Source organism: Nerophis ophidion, linkage group LG02 (genome assembly GCF_033978795.1).
Source record: "Nerophis ophidion isolate RoL-2023_Sa linkage group LG02, RoL_Noph_v1.0, whole genome shotgun sequence".
In the NCBI taxonomy this organism is placed as follows: Eukaryota; Metazoa; Chordata; class Actinopteri; order Syngnathiformes; family Syngnathidae; genus Nerophis; species Nerophis ophidion.
The window spans coordinates 42,683,780-42,710,135 of record NC_084612.1 but is presented as its reverse complement, the minus strand read 5'-3'; the positions used below and the strand labels follow the sequence as shown (position 1 = coordinate 42,710,135).

The 26,356-nt window shown below is 42.7% G+C and overlaps 1 protein-coding gene and 1 long non-coding RNA gene across 4 annotated transcripts in view; one reads left to right on the top strand and one right to left on the bottom strand.

Moving 5' to 3' along the window:
* large2 (LARGE xylosyl- and glucuronyltransferase 2) overlaps nt 1-26,356 on the bottom strand; it is a 144,046-nt gene that overhangs the window by 94,432 nt on the left and 23,258 nt on the right. The window lies entirely within an intron of this gene.
* LOC133541056 (uncharacterized) overlaps nt 1-26,356 on the top strand; it is a 31,216-nt gene that overhangs the window by 2,194 nt on the left and 2,666 nt on the right. The window contains exons 2-3 of one of the 3 annotated variants that reach the window (XR_009803786.1): nt 7,167-7,227; nt 15,181-15,334. This is a non-coding gene — a long non-coding RNA (uncharacterized LOC133541056). Of the gene's footprint in view, nt 1-7,106; nt 7,228-15,180; nt 15,335-26,356 lie in introns of all 3 variants that reach the window. The other 2 variants (XR_009803784.1, XR_009803783.1) reach the window with 2 other exon arrangements.

Below are 26,356 nucleotides of genomic sequence, written 5' to 3'. Positions count from 1 at the left end.
GAAGCATGTTCAGCTATTCCTCGTCCTGTAGGGATGATACTTGTAAGAAACGTCAGTCTACCCCAGGGCAGCTGTGGCTACAAATGTAGCTTACCACCACCAGGTGTGAATGAATGATGGATTACCACTTCTCTGTGAGCGCTTTGAGTATCTAACAATAGAAAAGCGCGATATAAATCTAATGCATTATTATTATTTGTTGCCGTGGAGGCGAAGATTACTGATTTAGAAGTCGCTAAAACACTGCCAACTGCGTATGGATGTTATCCGCTAGCTAGTTAGCCATATCTTAAAGCACCTTTTCCTGAGGGTGTTTCAGTGTTATAACTTCACCTTCATTGTTAGTTTTTAAGCCAAAATGTGTCCGTTCTCCCTTTTCTGTTTACACACATTGTCTGCTTGTAAGCACTCCGTGATTGTGTGCCGCCGAACATGGTCGTCTGCTCGTCAACCAGCAATGACACAGTGTCACGACGACGGACCGGTACTATACCGCCCTCAGAGGCGGTATAGTACAAAATATGATTCATTTGTATCGCTGTACTATACTAATAGCGGTATACCGTACAACCCTAATAGCGGGAGATCACATGAAGTATCTCTGCCTCTATCTCATTCATTCCAAGTATCCACACCAACATTGTTTTTCATTCTTTGTTTTGTGTTGAGAATTAAACGTCTATTTACAACATCCATCCATCCATCCATTTTCTACCGCTTATTCCCTTTTGGGGTCGCGGGGGGCGCTGGCGCCTATCTCAGCTACAATCGGGCGGAAGGCGGGGTACACCCTAGACAAGTCGCCACCTCATCGCAGGGCCAACACAGATAGACAGACAACATTCACACTCACATTCACGCACTAGGGCCAATTTAGTGTTGCCAATCAACCTATCCCCAGGTGCATGTCTTTGGAAGTGGGAGGAAGCCGGAGTACCCGGAGGGAACCCACGCATTTATGGGGAGAACATGCAAACTCCACACAGAAAGATCCCGAGCCTGGATTTGAACCCAGGACTGCAGACGCACTAACCCCTCTGCCACCGTGAAGCCCCTATTTACAACAACCAGCAATTAAATATAAGAAGTTTCTATTGACAGTAAACAGTTGAAGTAGTTCATCAAAACTGTAATGATCATAATAACAACACCTCACATTAAAGGCTCACATTAAAACATCCCCAATTCACATCAAACAGCAGTGTAAAGTTTTGGTTATCTTTTAGATCTGGAGCTTGAAAGCTACATGCACTACATTCTCTTCTTCTATTTACATTATCACATAGCTAAACAAGCTGAAATGACCACGATCACTTTCGAGGGTGCGAGAGGCACACAGCATATGGCCAACAGTCGCATTAGAGATGGTGCATGGAAACTGGGACTTCACATGTACTGTAACCCATGAGTCAGACTAATTTAAACTTGGGCCTACTGACTGACACATTTAATCATGAGTGCTCTCATTACAAACCACAGCATGGTGCTGCAATTTGGTGGAGTTGGATCAAGAACCAGCATGCCTGAGTTCAGTAGGTCATCTTTGATTTGGATCAGTAAATCCAGACATCAGTGGATTACATCAACAATAACTACTTTTGCAGCTCTCACACTGCTCAAGTAAGTGTTAGATGTTCTCATTTAGTAAGTTTACCTTTAAAAAAATAGAAATACAGCAATATTTTATGATAGTACTGTATATATTTTTAACATAGACAGAATGGGAAAAAAAGTGAAATTACAAATTACGATATTTTATATTTGATTGAAAGTAGGTATCTGAGCCCCGATCTACCAGCAAACAGACTGAGATATCAGACTGGTAACATTCTGTGTCAAAGAAGCACAAATTAACCACAACCATGCGAGAACTTTTGTAGTGCTTTCTTTGGCAGCTTGAAGCAAAATCGGATATAAGATCAATAAATAGTCACGTCCAGATGGGAATCGTGAAACCTTGTAATATACGTCATATACCACATCTACATGGAGGGATGGGTAACACATTTGGTACATTTATAGGCACAGACCAAATTCTGTTGGCATCAATTCACGTAAAATAAAATGTTGCCATATTTCAATACCTTTGTTGCATGTGACATCACCTCCAGTTTCAGACTCGTCACATCTGTTTGCAGACAAAAAAAACTGAACACACGCCCAAGCAAAACAATCACTCAACAGTACTCAGGGCAGACTTAGCCAAACTCTGTTGATAATAGTTACAATTATCATTATATATATATACACATACAGTGTGTCCCCCAGAAAATGTGTTAGTTAGGTGGTGGGAGGGGGCGTCGCCCGGGATAGGCGGCAGGACGGTTAAGGGGGTGGATGGGCTGTCACCTCATCGCTGCCACCACAGCCTGGGGGGCAATAGAGTACAAACTCTGATTACATTGAACACATTGTTTATAAAAAAAATACCAAATAACAGTATCTTATAATAAATACAAATATTAGAGGAATAAAGAAGCCTACAATTTTCAGTTGTGTTTTCCGCTCCATTTGCAGAATGGCGATATATGATACACAGCATGTCTCGATATTTTTTCCGTAAAGCGTAAACAAAATAGTACTAGTTACCTGAAGGACTAAGTATGTCATTATTATGACTTAGTAAGTCAATATTTTGACTTAGTAATTTGATGATTAGTTTAATAACTTATAAACGCATGCTTACCTTAGCTAAAACTAATTATTACTGAAATCTCATCCACCTTAATAAAAACGATCCAAAATATTTGTTTAGTACAGTAGCATCGCTAACCCAACAAGGGACTCCTTCCAGTAGCTCCACCCATTCGGCAGATGACTTTATGAAGTTCTTTAATAAGAAAATTGAACTTATTAGAAAGGAGATTAAAGACAATGCGTCCCAGCTACAACTGGGTTCTATTAACACAGATATGACTGTATATACGGCGGATACTGCAAATATCCAAAATAGTTTCTCTCGTTTTGATGACATAACATTAGAAGAATTGTTACAACGTGTAAATGGAATAAAACAAACAACATGTTTACTTGATCCACTTCCTGGGAAACTTAGCAAGGAGCTTTTGTATTATTAGGTCCATCAGTGCTAAATATTATAAACTTATCACTTTCCTCGGGCACTGTTCCCCTAGCATTCAAAAAAGCGGTTATTCATCCTCTTCTTAAAAGACCTAACCTCGATCCTGACCTCATGGTAAACTACCGACCGGTGTCTCACCTTCCTTTTATTTCAAAAATCCTCGAAAAAATTGTTCCGGAGCAGTTAAATGAACACTTAGCGTCTAACAATCTATGTGAAACCTTTCAATCCGGTTTCAGGGCAAATCACTCCACGGAGAAAGCCCTCGCAAAAATGACTAATGATCTATTGCTAACGATGGATTCTGATGCGTCATCTATGTTGCTGCTCCTCGATCTTAGCGCTGCTAAGCGTCGATCATAATATTTTATTAGAACGTATCAAAACACGAATTGGTATGTCAGACTTAGCCCTGTCTTGGTTTAACTCTTATCTTACTGATAGGATGCAGTGCGTCTCCCATAACAATGTGACCTCGGACTACGTTAAGGCAACGTGTGGAGTTCCCCAGGGTTCGGTCCTTGGCCCTGCACTCTTCAGCATCTACATGCTGCCGCTAGGTGACGTCATACGCAAATACGGTATTAGCTTTCACTGTTATGCTGATGACACCCAACTCTACATGCCCCTAAAGCTGACCGACACACCGGATTGTAGTCAGCTGGAGGCGTGTCTTAATGAAATTAAACAATGGATGTCCGTTAACTTTTTGCAACTCAACGCCAAAAACATGGAAATGCTGATTATCGGTCCTGCTAGACACCGACCTCTATTTAATGATACAACTCTAACATTTGACAACCAAACAATTAAACAAGGCGACACGGTAAAGAATCTGGGTGTTATCTTTGACCCAACTCTCTCCTTTGAGTCACACATTAAAAGCGTTACTAAAACGACCTTCTTTCATCTCCGTAATATCGCTAAAATTCGCTCCATTTTGTCCACTAAAGACACCGAGATCATTGTCCATGCGTTTGTTACGTCTCGCCTCGATTACTGTAACGTATTATTTTCAGGTCTCCCCATGTCTATCATTAAAAGATTACAGTTGGTATAAAATGCGGCTGCTAGACTTTTGATAAGAACAAGAAAGTTTGATAATATTACGCCTGTACTGGCTCACCTGCACTGGCTTCCTGTGCACTTAAGATGTGACTTTAAGGTTTTACTACTTACGTATAAAATACTACACGGTCTAGCTGCATCCTATCTTGCAGATTGTATTGTACCATATGTCCCGGCAAGAAACCTGCGTTCAAAAGACTCCGGCTTATTAGTGATTCCTAAAGCCCAAAAAAAGTCTGCGGGCTATAGAGCGTTTTCCGTTCGGGCTCCAGTACTCTGGAATGCCCTCCCGGTAACAGTTCGAGATGCTACCTCAGTAGAAGCATTTAAGTCTCACCTTAAAACTCATCTGTATACTCTAGCCTTTAAATAGACCTCCTTTTTAGACCAGTTGATCTGCCGCTTCTTTTCTTTTTTTCTACTATGTCCCCCCCTCCCTTGTCGAGGGGGTCCGGCCCGATGACCATGGATGAAGTACTGGCTGTCCAGAGTCGAGACTCAGGATGCACCGCTCGTCGGGACCCAGGATGGACCGCTCGCCTGTGTATCGGTTGGGGACATCTCTACGCTGCTGATCCGCCTCCTCTTGGGATTGTTTCCTGTGGACGGGACTCTCGCTGCTGTCTTGGATCCGCTTTGAACTGAACTCTCGCGGCTGTGTTGGAGCCACTATGGATTGAACTTTCACAGTATCATGTTAGACCCGCTCGACATCCATTGCTTTCGGTCCCCTAGTGGGGGGCTGTTGCCCAACATCTGAGGTCCTCTCCAAGGTTTCTCATAGTCAGCATTGTCAATGGCGTCCCACTGGATGTGAATTCTCCCTGCCCACTGGGTGTGAGTTTTCTTTGCCCTTTTGTGGGTTCTTCCAAGGATGTCTTAGTCGTAATGGTTTGTACAGTCCTTTGAGACATTTGTGATTTAGGGTTATATAAATAAACATTGATTGATTGATGTTAGTTTGTCTAAATTGTCAGACGTTCGCTTCTCTGATGTCTCCATCATGTTCAGATGTCTCTTCTTTATCTGGACGTCTGCTTCTACTGCATTCAGCAACTTTGTCTCCATTGGAAGTTTTCCTTTTATTCTGTCATGCTTGTGGCTGAGTTTTGCATTATAAAAAAAAAAAAATTTTGTAAGGATTTTTACAAAATTACATTCAATAATCATGAATACATTATTTGGGATTGAGCCACTTTACCACAGGTGTAAGATGTCAAATGGCCCTCAACATCGTCGGGAAACAATGTGTGTCAGAGCACTTTGGGGTATTTTAATTTTGACAAAAAAATATATATATATTTAATGCAACTGCAGTCTTACTTAAATCAACATTATTTATTAAAAGAAACTGCTCAAAGCATGTTTAATACAACCCTATTTAAATACATGTAAAATAGCTAAACTTTAATACATGATTGCCATCTTGACTTCTAATTCCAGGGTAAGAATGTCACCATACTTGGACTGGCATGTTTCCCAGTCAACACTTTGTTGAGTTTTGTTAACTTAAAACTCCAAAACAATGCTTAAAAGTAGCTCTACTTCTATGTCAGTCTACATATTTAATTATTTCTTGCCGCGCCCCGCCATTTTTGCTATATGCGGCCTCCGGATACGATGTTTTGGATGTTTCTGATTGGCTAATATGGTCTTAAGTCCTAGGCTACAGCGCCCCCAGTATATACACTTACGTGTGACACTCAGTGTATGCGTTTGCTTGGGGACAGAGATAGTTTTTTAAATGCGCACGTGTGGCTGGAGATCTTGTTAAGATGTTAGTTTAGGCAGTGGCTCTTTGTTGTTAAGGCGGCCGCCTTAACAACAAAACGCTGAGGATCAGGACTCCTCTTCCTTCTGTCCGGTAGATCGCCTGACCAGGGCTCAGAATATCAGACAATAAAGGAAGTTTAAGTCTAAGTGTAATATATATATATATATATATATATATATATATATATATATATATATATATATATATATATATATATATATATATATATGTATATATATATATATATATATATATTTATATATATATATATATATACAAAAGCAAACACTTTGCACCTTATTGCTCTTTTATTCTGCACTACAACAAGCTAATACACTGAAATTTTGTTATATATATATACAGTATATATACAGTATATATATATATATATATATATATAAAACGAAATGTCGGTGTATTAGCTTGTTGTAGTGCAGAATAAAAGAGCAATAAGGTGCAAAGTGTTTGCTTTTGTGTATATATATATATATATATATATATATATATTACACTTAGACTTAAACTTCCTTATTGTCATTCAAATTTGAACTTTACAGTACAAGCTTGGGCCTTGCGATGAGGTGGCAACTTGTTCAGGGTGTAACCCGCCTTCTAAGCACCACCCCCCCCCAGCAACCCCTAGGGGAATATGCGGTAGGAAATGGATGGATGGAGTAGAGGCCTGAGAATATCTCGCGACAACTAAACTTAAAGGCCTACTGAAATGAGATTTTCTTATTTAAACAGGGATAGCAGGTCCATTCTATGTGTCATACTTTCGCAATATTGCCATATTTTTGCTGAAAGGATTTAGTAGAGAACATCGATGATAAAGTTCGCGATTTTTGGTCGCTAATAGAAAAACCTTGCCTTTACCGGAAGTCGCAGACGATGATGTCACATGTGTGATGGCTCCTCACATCCTCACATTGTTTTTAATAGAAGCCTCCAACAAAAAGAGCTATTCGGACCGAGAAAACGACAATTTCCCCATTAATTTGAACGAGGATGAAAGATTTGTGTTTGAGGATATTGATAGCGAAGGGCTAGAAAAAAATAAATAAAATCAAGTAAAACATTTTTTTTTAAAAAGGCGATTGCATTGGGACGGATTCAGATGTTTTTAGACACATTTATTAGGATAATTCTGGGAAATCCCTTATCTTTCTATTGTGTTGCTAGTGTTTCAGTGAGTTTAATAGTACCTGATAGTCGGAGGGGTTTGTCCACGGGTGTCTTAAGGCCAGTGTCTGAGGGAAGTCGACGGCAGCTGTATGGACGGCACAAGCTCAGCTGATCTCCGGTAAGTGGCGACTTTTTACCACAATTTTCTCACCGAAAACTGCTGGTTGACATTTGGTCGGGATCCATGTTCGCTTGACCGCTCTGATCCATAGGAAAGCTTCACCTCTTGGAATTTTAAACAAGGAATCACCGTGTGTTTGTGTGGCTAAAGGCTAAAGCTTCCCAACTCCATCTTTCTACTTTGACTTCTCCATTATTAATTGAACAAATTGCAAAAGATTCAGCAACACAGATGCCCAAAATACTGTTTAATTATGCAGTTAAAGCAGACGACTTATATCTGCGTGTGTGCGCAGCGCAAATATTTCCTTACAGTCCGTGACATCACGCGTACACGTCATCATTCCGCGACATTTTCAAGAAGAAAGTCCCGGGAAATTTCAAATTGCAATTTAGTAAACTAAAAAGGCCGTATTGGCATGTGTTGCAATGTTAATATTTCATCATTGATATTTAAACTATCAGACTGCGTGGTGGGTAGTAGTGGGTTTCAGTAGGCCTTTAACACTAACACTTCACTCCTTGTTGAAAAGCTAGAGGTCAGGTTGGCAGACTCACATGATGGAGTGGACCAATAAAGACTGGTGGCAAAAAAGGGAACTTGTTTTTATTCTATGGATTTGGTTTTCCCCTTTGCACCTGCTGCAGCAGCACTCTCCTACTAAAAGAACTAGCTGTAAACTAATTCAACTAAAGTGTTGTCTTTGGAGCCTCCCTGTTGCTAAAATGATGACCAGTTAATGACTCACCTGTGCTTTTATTTATAAGTACTTCACCTTTAACCTAGATTCAAACTGGCCTGGAACACCAACCTCAGACCGCTGATAAAGTGTGTTGTTTTTGTACAGACTGCTGAAGATTACACACATTGTAACTGTGGTTCTGAGTTGTTTTTTTTAAATTATCACTCAAAGTTTATCACTGACGTGTGGTGACCTTCACACCAGTTGAGGTATTTATGCCTTGTCAAGAAAAAGAAAGGAATAATACATTTTCATAAAAATCTTTTTACCAAATACCTTTTGTTCCCTTTAATGGAATTTTATTCAATATACGCTACAGTATTTGAGTTTTAGAAAACTCCACAATCTGGGTCACCTCTTGCCATTTGCCCAAGCCAGGGGTAGGGAACCTATGGCTCTAGAGCCAGATGTGGCTCTTTTGATGTCTGCACCTGGCTCTCAGATAAATCTGAGCTGACATTGCTTAACACGGTACGTAATGAATAATTCCGCTGGTAATCACAATGTCAAAAATAACGTTCAAAATATAAAACATTCTCAAGCATGTTAATCCATCCATCCGGTTTCTACCGCACCTGTTCAAGAAGTCGCATTAACGGTAAGAATGATTTTATTTATTGTTGGTTAGCTTCAGAATAACAATGTTATTAAAAAGAATAAGAGACTTGTTATACTCTAAATGTTGGTCTTACTTAAAAATGCATGCATTTAGTTGTATCAGTGTTAAAAAAATATATTATATGGCTCTCACGGAAATACTTTTTAAAATGTTTGGCTTGTATGGCTCTCTCAGCCAAAAAGGTTCCCGACCCCTGGCCCAAGCACTGGTGAGAAGCACTGATGTATACAAGTAATGAAAGATTACAAATAATAATTTACCATTTGAAAGTGTTGTTAAGTAAATGTTAACTGGAAATAAAAGTATTGTCATATTCATTACACCAATGTTACTTTGTTTAACAAGCAAAATAACAAAATAACTTTGAGCGAAAAAAAAAAGGTTGTGTTTAAAGTGAGCTACAGACTGGAGTGTGTGTTACCTGTACCGTTGCATTTCCAGCAAGCACAATCATAACTATGGACGAAATGACAAATGTCAGCTATTAGCATATAATATCCTCAATCAAACATGGCAGAAAAGTTACAAGATACTGCAATAGTAAACAGTAGGGATGAAAAGGTACTTGCATGCACAGGACAATCGGACTATAATATTATTTAAATTATCGTTATCGACATCGGATGACATGAAAATATTAGTTGTGATCATTTGTTTTGCCATTTCGCCCAGCCATATATAGAAGACAAATGTATACCACGGTTTAATTGACAACATTTTATTTATTTATTTTGGTTCCATTGTTTTTAGTTTTTTTTTTCATCATGACAAGTGCTCTGCCTTACTTACCTATCCTAACCCCATGACCCTGTAGTTTATTTATGACCATTCTCCACATCAAAGTTTAGGATAGGTAAGTGAGGCAATGTTCTAGGACATCATTGCAGCTTTTGTATGAAACATGAGAAGATAAAAGTGGAGTCTGTGTTGTTCCGTCATTAACACCACAGCACCAGATCAATATCCCCTCTTAGACACAATATTACTATAGATGTAAACTTACTGTTATACTTTGTTTTCCTGCAGTGAATGAACAATGGACAAAAAGAACAATCTAATTCGGAAGGCTACACTTTCACCTTGCCATGGTCAATGTTTTTGATGTTCCATTCACATAAGTTGTTTGGTCAATCAAAAGCTTTATCTCTATTAGGGTTGTCCCGATACCAATAATTTGGTACTAAAATACATCGATACTTTTCAAAATAAAGGGAACTTCAAAACATTTCAATATTGGCTTTATTTTAACAGAAAATCTTATAATACAATAATAATATGTTTCCGTTTGCAATTAAAGGCCTACTGAAATGAGATTTTCTTATTTAAACGGGGATAGCAGGTCTATTCTATGTGTCATACTTGATCATTTCGCGATATTACCATATTTTTGCTGAAAGGATTTAGTAAAGAACATCCACGGTAAAGTTCGCAACTTTCTGTGTAAGAGAAAAGCCCTGCCTCTACCGGAAGTCGCAGACGATGACGTCACACGTGTGGGGAATCCTCACATATTCACATTGTTTTTAATGGGAGCCTCCAACAAAAAGTGCTATCCGGAGCGAGAAAACGACAATTTCCCCATTAATTTGAGCGAGGATGAAAGATTCGTGTTTGAGTATATTGATAGCGACGGACTAGAAAAAAAACAAAAAACTGATTGCATTGGGACGGATTCTGATGTTTTTAAAGACATTTACTAGGTGAATTCTGGGAAATCCCTTATCTTTCTATTGTGTTGCTAGTGTTTTAGTGAGTTTAATATTACCTGATATTCGGAAGGGTGTGTCTCCATGGGTGTCTTAACGCGCAGTGTCTCAGGGAAGTCGACGGCAGCTTTATGGGCGGCACAAGCTCAGCTTTTCTCCGGTAAGAAGCGACTTTTTAACCACAATTTTCTCACCGAAACCTGCTGGTTGACATTCCGTTGTGATTCATGTTGGCTTGACCGCGATCTGATCCATAGTAAAGTTTCACCTCCAGGAATTTTAAACAAGGAATCACCGTGTGTTTGTGTGGCTAAAGGCTACAGCTTACCAACTACATCTTTCTACTTTGACTCCTCCAATATTGATTGAACAAATTGCAAAAGATTCAGCAACACAGATCTCCAAAATACTGTGTAATTATGCCGTTAAAGCAGACGAGTTTTAGCTGTGTGTGTGCGCAGCGCTCATACTTCCTAAAAACCCGTGACGTCTTACGTACACGTCATCATTACGCAACATTTTCAAGACGAAACTCCTGGGAAATTTAAAATTGCAATTTAGTAACCTAAAAAGGCCGTATTGGCATGTGTTGCAATGTTAATATTTCATCATTGATATATAAACTATCAGACTGCGTGGTGGGTAGTAGTGGGTTTCAGTAGGCCTCTAAAGAACAATTTTAGAAGGTTAAATATAAATTAAAAGGCATTAACACATTGGGGTTTTCTTGTTGCACTCAAAGAAGCATTTACAATGTTCCATATAACATATAGTCTGCCATGAACAATAATTAGGTTAAAATGTAATAAAAAGCTTTATTTACATTGTATTAAATGCTTCATTACAACGAAATGAACCCAGATTTCCCTCGACCGGACGTGGGTCACCGGGGCCCCGCTCTGGAGCCAGGCCCGGAGTTGGGGCACGATGGCGAGCGCCTGGTGGTCGGGCCTGTTCCCATGGGGCCCGGCCGGGCACAGCCCGAAGAGGCAACGTGGGTCATCCCTCCAATGGGCTCACCACTCATAGGAGGGGCCATAGAGGTCGGGTGCATTGTGAGCTGGGCGGCAGCCGAAGGCAGGGCACTTGGCGGTCCGATCCTCGGCTACAGAAGCTAGCTCTTGGGACGTGGAACATCACCTCACTGGGGGGGAAGGAGCCTGAGCTAGTGCGCGAGGTAGACAAGTTCCGGCTGGATATAGTCGGACTCACCTCGACGCACAGCAAGGGCTCTGGAACCAGTTCTCTCGAGAGGGACTGGACCCTCTTCCACTCTGGCGTTGCCGGCAGTGAGAGGCGACGGGCTGGGGTGGCAATTCTGGTTGCCCCCCGGCTCAAAGCCTGTACGTTTGAGTTCAACCCAGTGGACGAGAGGGTAGCTTCCCTTCGCCTTCGGGTGGGGGGACGGGTCCTGACTGTTGTTTGTGCTTACGCACCAAACAGCAGTTCAGAATACCCACCCTTTTTGGGTACACTCGAGGGAGTACTGGAAAGTGCTCCTCCGGGTGATTCCCTTGTCCTACTGGGAGACTTCAACGCTCATGTTGGCAACGACAGTGAAACCTGGAGAGGCGTGATTGGGAAGAATGGTCGCCCGGATCTAAACCCGAGTGGTGTTTTGTTATTGGACTTTTGTGCTCGTCACAGTTTGTCGATAACGAACACCATGTTCAAACATAAGGGTGTCCATATGTGCACTTGGCACCAGGACACCCTAGGCCGCAGTTCCATGATCGACTTTGTAGTTGTGTCATCGGATTTGCGGCCTCATGTTTTGGACACTCGGGTGAAGAGAGGGGCGGAGCTTTCTACCGATCACCACCTGGTGGTGAGTTGGCTGCGATGGTGGGGGAGGATGCCGGACAGACCTGGCAGGCCCAAGCGCATAGTGAGGGTCTGCTGGGAACGTCTGGCAGAGTCTCCTGTCAGAGAGAGTTTCAATTCACACCTCCGGGAGAACTTTGAACATGTCACGAGGGAGGTGCGGGACATTGAGTCCGAGTGGACCATGTTCCGAACCTCTATTGTCGAGGCGGCTGATTGGAGCTGTGGCCGCAAGGTTGTTGGTGCCTGTCGTGGCGGTAATCCCAGAACCCGTTGGTGGACACCAGCAGTGAGGGATGCCGTCAAGCTGAAGAAGGAGTCCTATCGGGTTCTTTTGGCTCATAGGACTCCGGAGGCAGTGGACGGGTACCGACGGGCCAAGCGGCGTGCAGCTTTAGCGGTCGCGGAGGCAAAAACTCGGACATGGGAAGAGTTCGGGGAAGCCATGGAAAACGACTTCCGGACGGCTTCGAAGCGATTCTGGACCACCATACGGCGCCTCAGGAAGGGGAAGCAGTGCACTATCAACACCGTGTATGGTGCGGATGGTGTTCTGCTGACTTCGACTGCGGATGTTGTGGATCGGTGGAGGGAATACTTCGAAGACCTCCTCAATCCCACCAACACGTCTTTCTTTGAGGAAGCGGTGCCTGGGGAATCTGTAGTGGACTCTCCTATTTCTGGGGCTGAGGTCGCTGAGGTAGTTAAAAAGCTCCTCGGCGGCAAGGCCCCGGGGGTGGATGAGATCCGCCCGGAGTTCCTTAAGGCTCTGGATGCTGTGGGGCTGTCTTGGTTGACAAGACTCTGCAGCATCGCGTGGACATCGGGGGCGGTACCTCTGGATTGGCAGACCGGGGTGGTGGTTCCTCTCTTTAAGAAGGGGGACCGGAGGGTGTGTTCCAACTATCGTGGGATCACACTCCTCAGCCTTCCCGGTAAGGTTTATTCAGGTGTACTGGAGAGGAGGCTTCGCCGGATAGTCGAACCTCGGATTCAGGAGGAACAGTGTGGTTTTCGTCCTGGTCGTGGAACTGTGGACCAGCTCTATACTCTCGGCAGGGTTCTTGAGGGTGCATGGGAGTTTGCCCAACCAGTCTACATGTGCTTTGTGGACTTGGAGAAGGCATTCGACCGTGTCCCTCGGGAAGTCCTGTGGGGAGTGCTCAGAGAGTATGGGGTATCGGAATGTCTTATTGTGGCAGTCCGCTCCCTGTATGATCAGTGTCAGAGCTTGGTCCGCATTGCTGGCAGTAAGTCGGACACGTTTCCAGTGAAGGTTGGACTCCGCCAAGGCTGTCCTTTGTCACCGATTCTGTTCATAACTTTTATGGACAGAATTTCTAGGTGCAGTCAAGGCGTTGAGGGGTTCCGGTTTGGTGGCCACGGGATTAGGTCTCTGCTTTTTGCAGATGATGTAGTCCTGATGGCTTCATCTGGCCGGGATCTTCAGCTCTCACTGGATCGGTTCGCAGCCGAGTGTGAAGCGACCGGAATGAGAATCAGCACCTCCAAGTCCGAGTCCATGGTTCTCGCCCGGAAAAGGGTGGAGTGCCCTGCCCCAAGTGGAGGAGTTCAAGTACCTAGGAGTCTTGTTCACGAGTGGGGGAAGAGTGGATCGTGAGATCGACAGGCGGATCGGTGCGGCGTCTTCAGTAATGCGGACGTTGTATCGATCCGTTGTGGTGAAGAAGGAGCTGAGCCGGAAGGCAAAGCTCTCAATTTACCGGTCGATCTACGTTCCCATCCTCACCTATGGTCATGAGCTTTGGGTCATGACCGAAAGGATAAGATCACGGGTACAAGCGGCCGAAATGAGTTTCCTCCGCCGGGTGGCGGGGCTCTCCCTTAGAGATAGGGTGAGAAGCTCTGCCATCCGGGAGGAGCTCAACGTAAAGCCGCTGCTCCTCCACATCGAGAGGAGCCAGATGAGGTGGTTCGGGCATCTGGTCAGGATGCCACCCGAACGCCTCCCTAGGGATGTGTTTAGGGCACGTCCAGCTGGTAGGAGGCCACGGGGAAGACCCAGGACACGTTGGAAAGACTATGTCTCCCGGCTGGCCTGGGAACGCCTCGGGATCCCCCGGGAAGAGCTAGACGAAGTGGCTGGAGATAGGGAAGTCTGGGCTTCCCTGCTTAGGCTGCTGCCCCCGTGACCCGACCTCGGATAAGCGGAAGATGATGGATGGATGGATGGATGAATGCTTCATGATTTATGGTTGCCACTACTGGTCTGTGCTTTGATAAAAATATAATTATTAGTTATTATTATTATTGTATTAAAAACAAAACTATGGATAAATGTACACAGATATGCCATGTAGCAGGTAAAACACACTTTTGTTAAAGATAAAACACATAGTGTAGCAATGTGTTACAAAATTTAATAATTTCACTTGTATTGGTTGACTGCTAATTGGGTAGTTTTAACTCTGGTAATTTTTGGCATTAATCCAAGCAGCTGTGTGCGCGTCTACGTATCTAAGAGAATGGCAATGTGTTGTTTGAGTGACGTCAGTGAGTGAGTGGACGAGCAAAGAGAGAGAGCAAATGCGGTGCGCATTCCAGAGATGAGCGGGTCTGGTTGTGTCCAGCAAAACTAACAATAAAGCAACCAGATTGTCACAAATCGGTGGCCTCATCATTCTAACCTATGAGCGCAGCTTAGCAGACCCATTGACGGGTAAAGTGGAGTTTGTTCACCAAACAAAATCATCAACCCTGAAAGGAACGTCTGCCCCGTGCTCCGTGGCGACGGTCTGCACCAGAGCAGAACAGCAGGACAGGTGTAACAACTACATTATTACCTGTCACTGTTTAAACTCCTTATGCAGATCTGAATGATTATTATTTAAATGTGTACCTAAGTTTGAACTAAAGGTTGTAATACTAAATGCCTAGGGGTGTAACGGTACGTGTATTTGTATTGAACCGTTTCGGTACGGGGTTTTCGGTTCGGCGCAGAGGTGTACCGAACGAGTTTCCACACGTACATATGAAGTAGCCGCCTAAGCTAAAGTCTTAACAAGCTGCTCTGCTTTCTGCCTCTGTCTCCTACACAGCACCCAGCATTGTCCCACCCACACAACCATCTGACTGGATACAACCAAAGCGGTAACAGCCAATCAGCAGTGCGTATTCAGAGCAGTAACAACCAATCAGCAGTGCGTATTCAGAGCGCATGTAGTCAGCGTCGAGCATTTATGTGTTTAGCAGGTGAGCATAAGGCAGCGTATTCTCCCCAAATGATAATAAACACCTCCCAGTCAACTACCACTACACATATATACTACTACTATACATATATATATATATATATATATATATATATATATATATATATATATATATATATATATATATATATATATATATATATATATATAGTTTTTTTTTTTTAATCTTTCTAGTTATCATTATGTATACGTATTGTTGCATTTGAACAACTGTTATGTTGATAATAGAGGTAAACTATTGGTATTTTTCATGATCAATAGCGCTTTTTCTATTGGTATTTGTATTGCTTCAGTTGTAGTGTAAAAATACTCATTGTCATTTCTATATTATTATTTATTTCAGTAACTGCTTCTTTGCTGTCACTTTTACGATCATATTTGTACATATTGTATGTGCTGGTGTTGTTCTATTGTTGTTGTTGTTGTTGTTGTTATTGTTGTGTTTGCTGTTGTTGTTTTTGTCTCTCTGTTTAATCCCCCTCTTATCCCCACAATTTCCCCCTCTGTCTTCCTTTTTTTCTCTTTCTATCCCCTCCTGCTCCGGCGCGGCTGCACCAAATGATAATATAAATACATTTAATAAAGTCAAATTCAAATAAGGCAACAAGAGAAGTATCCTACATTTCTCTTTTGTAAAGTAAAACTGATATGGGCATCTACATCAACTATATGATTTGCCTGAGAAGCTGGACAGGACACAAAAAAAAAAGCAGCAAAAAAGGAAATTATGTTAAATGAAGAGTTTCTGTCTCTGATAGTGTATATGACAATGTAACTGCATCAGCTATAGTTACATTAATCATTAGTAATGTAACAGTCTAGTTTTGAAGGGCAGGGTCCCTGCTATCACATGTTGATAAAAATATAACATTTACATGAAAAAAATCAACTACAGGCTTCCCAAATGCTGTAATAAATTAAGCATGATGAGTCGACTTGAAACTGTTTAATTTTACACTTTTTATATGTAGAAGAAAAATGTTGTCATTTTATTTAATCTAAGCAACAACTTGAGGCAGTTTAATGTGGATTAACGTGGGTAGAATTATTATATTGTTCCCAATCTTAAAAGGATAAAGCCATTGTTTACAAATTTGGTAAATAAATAACCCAAAAATGTATATTTTGTTGTTTTCTTACTGTACGGAAAATTAACCGAACCGTGACCTCTAAGCCGAGGTACGTACCGAACCGAAATTTTATTGTACCGTCACACCCCTATAAACGCCACATTTGGCGAGGCGTGTTTTAAAGCAACCCCTGAAGCGTGGCGCCTTCCTGTCTAAAACGTCACCTTTACCATTAGTTTTGAAGTCCAAACACCTCCATATTGCGCTTCTCGCACCCTCTTTGTTAACCAGTAGAATTGTCGTTTTTTTTGCCATTTTTCCTCTCCAAGATGTTATTGCTTGTATGCACTTTGTGTGTGCGTTTTGACACACTCAACGTCATGTCCATAAAGATGATGACGGTAATTTAGATTAAACATGATTATTACGTGTTCCTCATCCCATTTTGAACATTTTCCATGAAGTTTCATGAAATTTGCCCATCATATTTTGAGTATGTTGGTAACTAACTGACTGACTACCTAACTAACTGTCCGACTAACTACTAACTTTTCATGAATAAATACATAAATCTGCCGTATTTCTTTGAATTGCCGCAGGGCATATAGTATGCGCCTGCCTTGAATTACTGCCGGGTCAAACTCGCATCCCAAAATAATTATTGCATGCTTAGTATTACCGCCTGGTCAAACTCATGACGTCACGAGTGACACTTCCCCTGTCATCATTTTCAAAATGGAAGAGGCTGATTTCAATAACGGTAATTTGAAATCGCATAAAGTGAAGAATTTTAAGAGCTATTCAGTAGGATTTAAGGTCCAAGCTTACATCACACTCAAATTTTTACTGCATACCTTTGGTAAGTGCCGGAGTGAGAAGAGGTTTTAAAATAATTAGTGCATGCTTACTTTTACCGCATGCCTTTGGTAAGCGCGTGAGTGAGAAGAGGTTTTAAATTAATTAGCGGCCCGGCGGCAATTCAAGGAAATACAGTAGTTCTAAAAAATTGGGCGAAGGATCCAACACAAATATTATAGCAGTAGTTTTTCAAAAGAGACACAATAAATTAAGAAAAACAATAAGTGTTGGCAATCAGGATAGGCAGGAAAAATAAGGCACACGCTAAAATCAATCAAACTACTGCTACACCTCTTATTTTGAGGGCAAAATGCCAAAAACACTTGTCGAATGTCCACCAATTATTAAATATCATTTAGGGCTATAGTTACTTTTCAAGTAAAGATTTGGGATGCTTACGTACAGTATGTCATCTTAAAGCAGTGATCAAACACGTCCTTCTGCTCTCCAAAAAAATTCATGTCGCCTAGCCAGACGACAATATAACAGTAATTTTCAAATAAATTAACAGTAGGTGTTCGCATATACTTAGCAAAGTATCAGTGTTTGTAATGTGTAAAGAGTGAATGAATTAAAAAAAAAATGTAATCCCCTATTAGTGAGGATGAATATTTATCCATATTCATGTGGCGACTTGTCCAGGGTGTACACTGCCTTCTGCCTGGAATGTTGGGAGAGGAAAAAAATAAAGACAAAAATCATGTGTATCCCAAAAAAACTCAAAGACTTCTAAGATTGTTTATTGTAAATTCCTCCATACATGCAATCTGAGACAACTCAGAGGGCCCTAAATGTTGCTGATGTGCTCAATCAGGTGGGCTGCAATGGAGGGGTCAAAGGTCAAGGGTTGTAATTGTGTGTGAGTGCCTGGAGGCCATGACAGGTCAGTTAATTGTTACTGTGGGTTGAGGAGACACTAGTTTGTGCGTGTGTGTGTGTGTGTGTGTGTGTGTGTGTGTGTGTGCTTTTTTTATGCGTGTGCATTTGTGTGTATGTGTGGGCTCAATTAAAATGTTACAGGTCACATGGACAACTCATCAACCAGCGCATGCAAACTAAGTGTGTTGCCGTAGTCAGAAAGTAGTCCTTGAACGTGCCTGTATTGTCTTTTGTTGAGTCCTACAAAGATTTTATACTGTAAGTTTTGTATTTATTTCTAACCAGCTGCTTAATGGTAACAAGCATCGTAACTGTAGTTTAGATTAATACATTTGAAGGTGTTAAAATCGCCATATAAAAAGTCTGCTAAGTTTGCGTCTGTGTGCAACAAAGGTATCCAAAAATGCTACCATTTAATGGCACGTGAATTGGTGCCCGTAGTACCAAAAGAATTATAGTGGACATCATATATGTAGCCAAAAAGATCCTAAGAAAACTACTCTTTTTTTGCTTTTTAAAGCACAGTCAAATTGCCATTTTGGGCAAATTCGGATACGAATCCTGCATCCACAAAATGTAATGTGTAAGAGGATTGTATAGAGTACCCAATATGCAGGGTGAAGTAGTCCTGCAGCATATTTGGTTTGTGCTATCAGCCTGCTGCAGCACGACTGGATGCACCAATAATTACACATAATTAAAATAAATAAATAATACAAGACATTAAAATTACAATTGTTTTGCAAGATTCTGCTAACCATGAATGCTCAAAAGAAAAAGTGGTGATGGGGCCTTGTGAAGTAAACCATGCTCCCATCTGAGGTTTACTGGGTGTGAGACATGTCCCCAAGTGTCCGCCACTACACGAGTGTGTGGATTTTAAAGGGGATCTGCCCCTTTCTTGGAATTTTGCCAATTATTCACGATCATTATGAGAGACAGCAACACATTTTTTAGGATTCTGAAGATAATAAAACACTTGCAAGATGTAGCCTTCAAACCGCTCTAAAACAACTTCAAAAACCTCCATCAATGTTTTATTTACACACTACAAATATATTTATAATGTAGTAACAGACATATTTAGGACAATAGCCGGCTTCCTCCCACCTCCAAAGACATGCACCTGGGGATAGGTTGATTGCCAACATTAAATTGGCTCTAGTGTGTGAATGTTGTCTATCTATCTGTGTTGGCCCTGTGATGAGGTGGCGACTTGTCCAGGTTGTACCCCATCTTCGGCCCGAGTGCAGCCAGGATAGGCTCCAACACCCCCCGCAACCCTGAGAGGGACAAGTTGTGATGCATGAATGGATGGATGGATGGATGTAATATTGGGCTGGGTGATGTGGCCTTTTATTAATATCTCAATATTTTTAGGCCATATCACGATATACGATATACAGTATATCTCTATATTTTTGCCTTAGCCTTGAATGAACACTTGATGCATATAATCACAGCAGTATGATGACTCTATGTGTCTACATTAAAACATTCTTGTTCATACTGCATTGATATATATGCTCATTTTAAACTTTCATGCAGAGAAGGAAATCACAACTAAGTCAATTGACCAAAACTGTATTTATTAAACAGTTATTAAGCAGTGGCACAAACATTCATGTCATTTCCAAAACAGAAAGTGCAAGATTGTCAGAGACATTTTAAAACAAGCTATAAGTGCACTTTTGTGAATGATGTCACCAAGATGACTTATCAAAACAACACTAAATTAAAGTGTACTCTCTGTACAGAATGCCACTACTAAAGTTAAAAACAAATAAAGTGCACTTTTGTGCATGATGTCACACAAGGTATTTCACTAACTGTCAAATAAAAATGAGCTGCATAATAGGAAATCAAATAGTGTATGTCCTTCACTATGTGGTAGTTTCCTGCGGATGTTTTATCCTTCAGTTGTTTACTTTTTTTCATACGGTGCTCAAATTAAATCAAGTCAACTTTATTGATCTGCAAATAGTTGCTTTGGCATTTTGTTGGTGTGGCACCAAACGCAGATGTTGATGGAGAGTTTCAAGCATTCCTCATTCTCTAGCGGGTGACTTTTCAAATGATGCTACATTAGCAGTGCTGATAATTTTTGTAGCAACGCTTTTGCCGCATAAATGTTGAAAATATTCCCCCTGTAGCCAAACCACCTCCAGGCGATGGATCCCTAGCTGTTTGCTTTGTAAATAATTCTTCCTCCATTTGTTAGCAGATTCACACCTTCTTTCTCTCGGATTACCACTCGCACCGCTTGGTTTGCACCACAGCTAACGTTACCATGCCGCTACCTCTCTGCTCCGCAAGAGCGTATGACGTTGCACGTGCTACAGTATGTGACGTTTGTAAGAAGGTGTGCTTGTTTTACGTCTCTGTGAGAAGGAGAGACAAGAAAAAGTGAGAAAAGCCTGTAGTGTAATGCCCGCAGCTAAAAGCAACCGCGTGAGAACGTATACGCGAATATCACCATATAGTCATTTTCTATATTGGACAGAGACAAACCCACAATATATCGAATATATCGATATATCACCCAGCCCTAATGTAATATGTTCAATATTTATCGTACAAACCGCAACTTATTTCCTGAATCCAATCCCTCATAGCAGCTCACTTCCAACTTCCGGCAACAAATGTGTGTGTTTTCTAATAATGGCAGACTTGCTGACGAATGAGGATTGACAACCTTATCTTTTTGAACCGGAATATACAGAGGATAAACTGCTGGTTATAGAAGCTTAGCGGGCACAAAGAGAGGTGACAAAAGCCGAGAGAGTCAGGGGGGGCATGACTTCACAGTGTAAATGTGGAGCTTGGCGCCAAGCTGTGTTGACAGAAATAGAGTGCTTATCCATAATCAACTGGGAAAAACATCCCCGACCAGCTGGACCAAACGCACAACTGTTGTTCAAGTAACTCCTTATAATATTGATCATGATACACGCATCACATCATGCTTGTTATTACAATTACACACACTGTTGAGCTAACATGAAACAATACTTTACAGACACTGTAATATGACTGTTCATCTTTTTTAGTCAGTGCAGAATGCTGTCCCATTGCATTGTGTTGTGCATTAAAACTCAAATGTCATTCAGCTGCTGACACAGAAGCTAGATTGTGGCTAATGCCATCGCAAGGCGATGTGTTACTAGGCTAGAAAATCCGTACCTCAGTGTTTGCTCTTAAAATAACAAAGTAATGCATTTTTAGAGAGAGAGTTTTTAGAGGCAGAATGGATTGCTTCCATTGACGGCATTGTCTCTCATAATGATTGTGAACAATAGGCAAAATTCCAAAATTTGCAGCTCCACTTTGTGTTAATAGTGTGGTTTTCTTCTTTATAAAGAGTTGGGCTAAACGGTGACTCCTTTGAAGACGACTTGACATTATTTTAATTTTATTAATCCAACTATTCTAAAATGGAAATGTCTCAAAGATGAATGAAATCTTCATACAAGTATCCATAAAGCGTGTCAGGTGACTGTTACTACATTGTTACTTTGTGCCGAATGGCGAAAATGTTGTTGCGTCAGTCAACCACAAGAAGAGGGTGAGGCGACTCGCAGGCACAGTAACGTTAGAAATCAAAAATGAAGCATCCATCAATCCATCTTCTACCGCTTTTCCCGTTCAGGGTTGCGGGGGGGTCGCTGGAGCCTATCTCAGCTGCATTCGGGCGGAAGGCAGCGTATACCCTGGACAAGTCGCCACATCATCGCATCACAGATAGACAACAATCACACTCACATTTACACACTAGGGACCATTTAGTGTTGCCAATCAACCTATCCCCAGGTGCATGTCTTTGGAAGAAAGTGGGAGGAAGCCGGAGTACCCGGAGGGAACCCATGCAGTCACGGGGAGAACATGCAAACTCCACACAGAAAGATCCCGAACCCGGGATTGAACCCAGGACTACTAAGGACCTTCGTGCATAAGACACTAAATATGGCTGTAATTTATTTGCAATTAACACGATAATTTGACACATTTGATTTTACCACATCAATTTTAACAAGACAACTATTTATAAGGAAGACAGAAAAGACAATGGATACATGGAATTAAACAAATACTTTAAAATGTAAACAAATAACAATTTTATGGGCATTCTAAAGGACTGTTTTACATGGTAAGTATGTTTTCATGCAGTAAATTAGTCTGATTTCTCAAAAAGTTCGGCTCAAAAGATGGAAAGAACATAACCAGATCATGTTTGGCTTTTGAGAAGTCGGACTAACACACCTAGATTATGCGATTGAAAACCAAATCTCTCCAGTTGGTGTGTGCTGCCCTTTGTATAGGGCATGCCGGAAGCTGATACTGTTTAATAAAAACATAGGCAACAACTTTAATGAAGAGGAGACTACTTGCTTCACAAGTTAAAATAACAATTTGAAGTCCATCGATGGGAGACTATAAAATAAACTTTATTTAAAAAGGTAGATGAGGGAATGGTAAATGGGTTGTACTTGTATAGCGCTTTTCTACCTTTTTTTAAGGAACTCAAAGCGCTTTCACACTATTTCCACATTCACCTATTCATACACACACATTCACACACCGATAGCGGGAGCTGCCATGCAAGGCCCTAACCAGGACCCATCAGGAGCAAGGGTGAAGTGTCTTGCTCAAGGACATAACGGACGTGACTAGGATGGTAGAAGGTGGTGATTGAACCAGTAACCCGCAGATTGCTGGCACGGCCACTTTCCCAACTTCGCTACACCGTCCCCGGAATAAAGAATACCGGCGTTATTCAGACTGGAACAAAAACGACATGGAAGAGCAGCAGGTATATTAAAAAGAAGAAAGCGTACGCAAACCTCCACACGCTGCATTTGCGCATTACAAACTGATTACCAATAACTCTTTTTTTCACACAACTGGCCAGCTTCTACAGTCAATAGGGACGGCGTGGCTCAGTGGAAGAGTGGCCGTGCATAACCCGAGGGTCCCTGGTTCAATCCCCAACTACTACCAACCTCGTCACGTCCGTTGTGTCCTGAGCAAGACACTTCACCATTGCTGGGTGCTGGTGAGCGCCTTGCATGGCAGCTCCCTCCATCAGTGTGTGAATGTGTGTGTGAATGTGTAAATGTGGAAGTAGTGTCAAAGCGCTTTGAGTATCTTGAAGGTAGAAAAGAGCTATACAAGTGCAACCCATTTATCATTAATTATTATTTAATAGCGTCCTCATCTGAAGAGGGCGCTAACTTTTTTTCTTTCACAATTAAAACTCCTTCCAGCCATCATCAAAGCTTATCGAATGAACTTTGAGACATCAGAAAGTCTTCCTCTCATACTCTGTCCAAAAATTTCTTCAAAAAAATCTCTCCCACCAGTCCTTTGCTCAATACCGATAGCTTCTTGGCAATAAAGCCATGTTCGTATTAATGCTGTCTGCTATTTTGACAATAGCATAGCCATTAGGGTTATAATATTTGTAACTTGTGCCAGTATTGCAGCGGAAAACAGGTACAACATGCACTGGGCTGTTGACTTGTAAGGAGCCGCAGATGTTTTGTGTTGGTGTGACTTCATAGGTCAGCAGGAAAAGCAATACATATATCCGCACTAAAAGTATAAAAGCGGCCCCCAGTGTATGAGAGGCACACACAGTCTGACCAATAGTCGCATTAGAGAGAGTGCATGAACACTGGGACTTCACATGTAGATGTGAATGTGATGTTTGCTGGGCATGGTGAAGCGGGTGCGTTCTTTCAAGATGCAGTTCAGGCTCGAACACAGCGTAATGGTAAGAAAATCTAGATTTATTAAAACTTAAACAGACTAGGAAACAGAAAACTTGCACTAGGCAGAAAAGGCAAAACAAACAGAACTAGCATGGGAGCTAGAAGAAAACATAAGCATAGCGTGGGAGCTAGCAAAATACAAAACCAGGTCTATCAGAAACGGGGATCAGCATTGTCACTTGTTACGGGTAACAATAGCTATGATGCGAGAACGAGTCAACTGAAAGGGCAGCCTTAAATAAGGATGGTAATCAACAAACAGGTGTGAGTCCGGAAACAAGGAGCAGGTGAAACAAATAAGCAACCATGGTGACAGAACAAACAAGGAAGTGCACAAACCACTCAAAAATTCACAAAACTTATGATCCGGGTAGCAGATCATGGCATTACCCCCCCCACAATAACAAAGTTCAAAAGTGAAGGGAGGGCGGCGAGAGGAAAGGGTATAGGGTCCGCAGGTCGTGTGTCCCCGAATCCACTGGGGACAAGTCAGGTGGCGGCGGCGGAAGGAATGGCGCGGCTGAAAAAGTCTATGTGGGCGACCTCGAAACGGGGAGGAGGATGCGTCCGGCGAGGAGGGCGACAACGGCACGGCCACATCCGTGGCCGACGTGGAGGTGGGCTCGTCGGCGCCGTCGTCATGGCGGGCTTGGTATCAGCAGACGAGTCAGGCTTGGACACAGCAGCGTTCGAGTCAGGCGAGGGTGCTGCAGGTAAAGCAGGCTCGGGTGCAGCAGACGAAGCTGGCGCTGATGCAGCAGACGAAGCCGGCGCTGGTGTAGCAGACGATGCAGGTGCGGGTGCAGCAGGCAAAGGAGGCTCGGGTGCAGCAGACGAAGCCAGCGCTGATGCAGCAGATGAAGCCGGCGCTGGTGCAGCAGACAATGCAGGTGCTGCAGGCAAAGCAGGCGGTGTCGTCGTTGTCGTGGAGACAGGCGTAGTTGTCGTCGTCGAGGAAGCAGGCGCTGGAGTGTGATCCAGCCTAGGGTCATGTGCTAGAGTGGGATCCAGCGTAGAGTCAGGTGCTGGAGTGGGATCCAGCCTTGGATCAGGTGCTGGAGAGGGATCCAGCCTAGAGACAGGTGCTGGAGTGGAATCCAGCCTTGGGACAGGTGCTGCAGTGCGATCCAGCCAAGGCCCGGTGCTGGAGTGGAATACAGACCAGGGTCAGGTGCTGGTGTGAAAACCAGACTAGGACTAGGACTATGACTAGGAGTCGGACTAGGACTCGGACTAGAATTATGATAATGACTAGGCCTAGGACTATGGCGAGGGCTTGGACGAGGACTTGGACTAGGACTTGGACTATGACTAAGACTTGGACTTGGACTCGGACCAGGACTCGGACCAGTACTTGGACCAGTACACGAACCAGGAGTCGGGCTAGGACTAGGGCTTGGACTAGGACTCGGACCAGGACTAGGACTATGACTAAGACTGTGACTAAGGCTATGACTAAGGCTATGACTAAGACTATGACTGTGACTATGTACAGGTGCAACCCGTGGTGCAGCTAGCAGTGGTGCAAGTGGGGGCGGCCTAGATGGGGGTGGCGGTTTGGCAGGCCGGAAAACCAGTGAAGGAGATTGCGCCGGAGGTTACTGTTTGGCGGGCCGAAAGACCGGTGGTGGAGGTCTAGTTGGGGGTTGCGGCTTGGCTGGGCGCAGTATTAGCCCCCCCCCCCTCAAAAAGCGGATCCCAGACGCACTCCCCGAGGTCTGGGAATGTCTCTAGGGGTGGTAGGAGGGGGTCAGGAGGGGGGTAGACTCCTCACCTCTCGATTGTCCAAAAATTTCTCTCGGGAGAGAGGAAAAAGCCACTGACTTGGGCGGGGCTTGAGACCTTAGGGGCGGTGTACAAGATGCAGGTGACTGAGATTGACTAGAACTAAAATTAATTAAATTGTCCTGGTAAAGTTTGATCTTAGCATATAAGTCTTTAGTGGATCAGTGAGAGAACGAACTTAAAAAAAAATCCCCGTCATTACTGCCTTTAAAAAATGGCTGGGAGACAGAATTTAAACAAAAGTCTTCAGTGACGTCATCGAGGGGGCGTTAATGGAAAGACGTCATAGTGACTGACAGGTGGGCCAAAGGAGTCTTCAGAAGAATAAACAAAGTGTTCTGGGGGGAAAAGTCGCAAATTGGGAGCGTCGCTGTCGCAAGGCGAAGCCCTTTTATGCGACTTCCGCCTTTGCTGATGAGCGCAAGCGGGTTGAGAGGGGACATCACTGGACCAGGTTGAGTCAAGCGGCACCAGGAACCCCCTAGGTCCCCACAACATGTCCTCACCTGGCGTGCAGCGGAGCGTCTCAGCCTCGGAGCACAGTCCACGTTCCTTCGTCGACCTTCGTTGAGCCCGCAGCGAAAGAAACATTTTCTGCTCGCATCCTAATGTGACGTTTCTTGGGCATGGTGAAGCGGG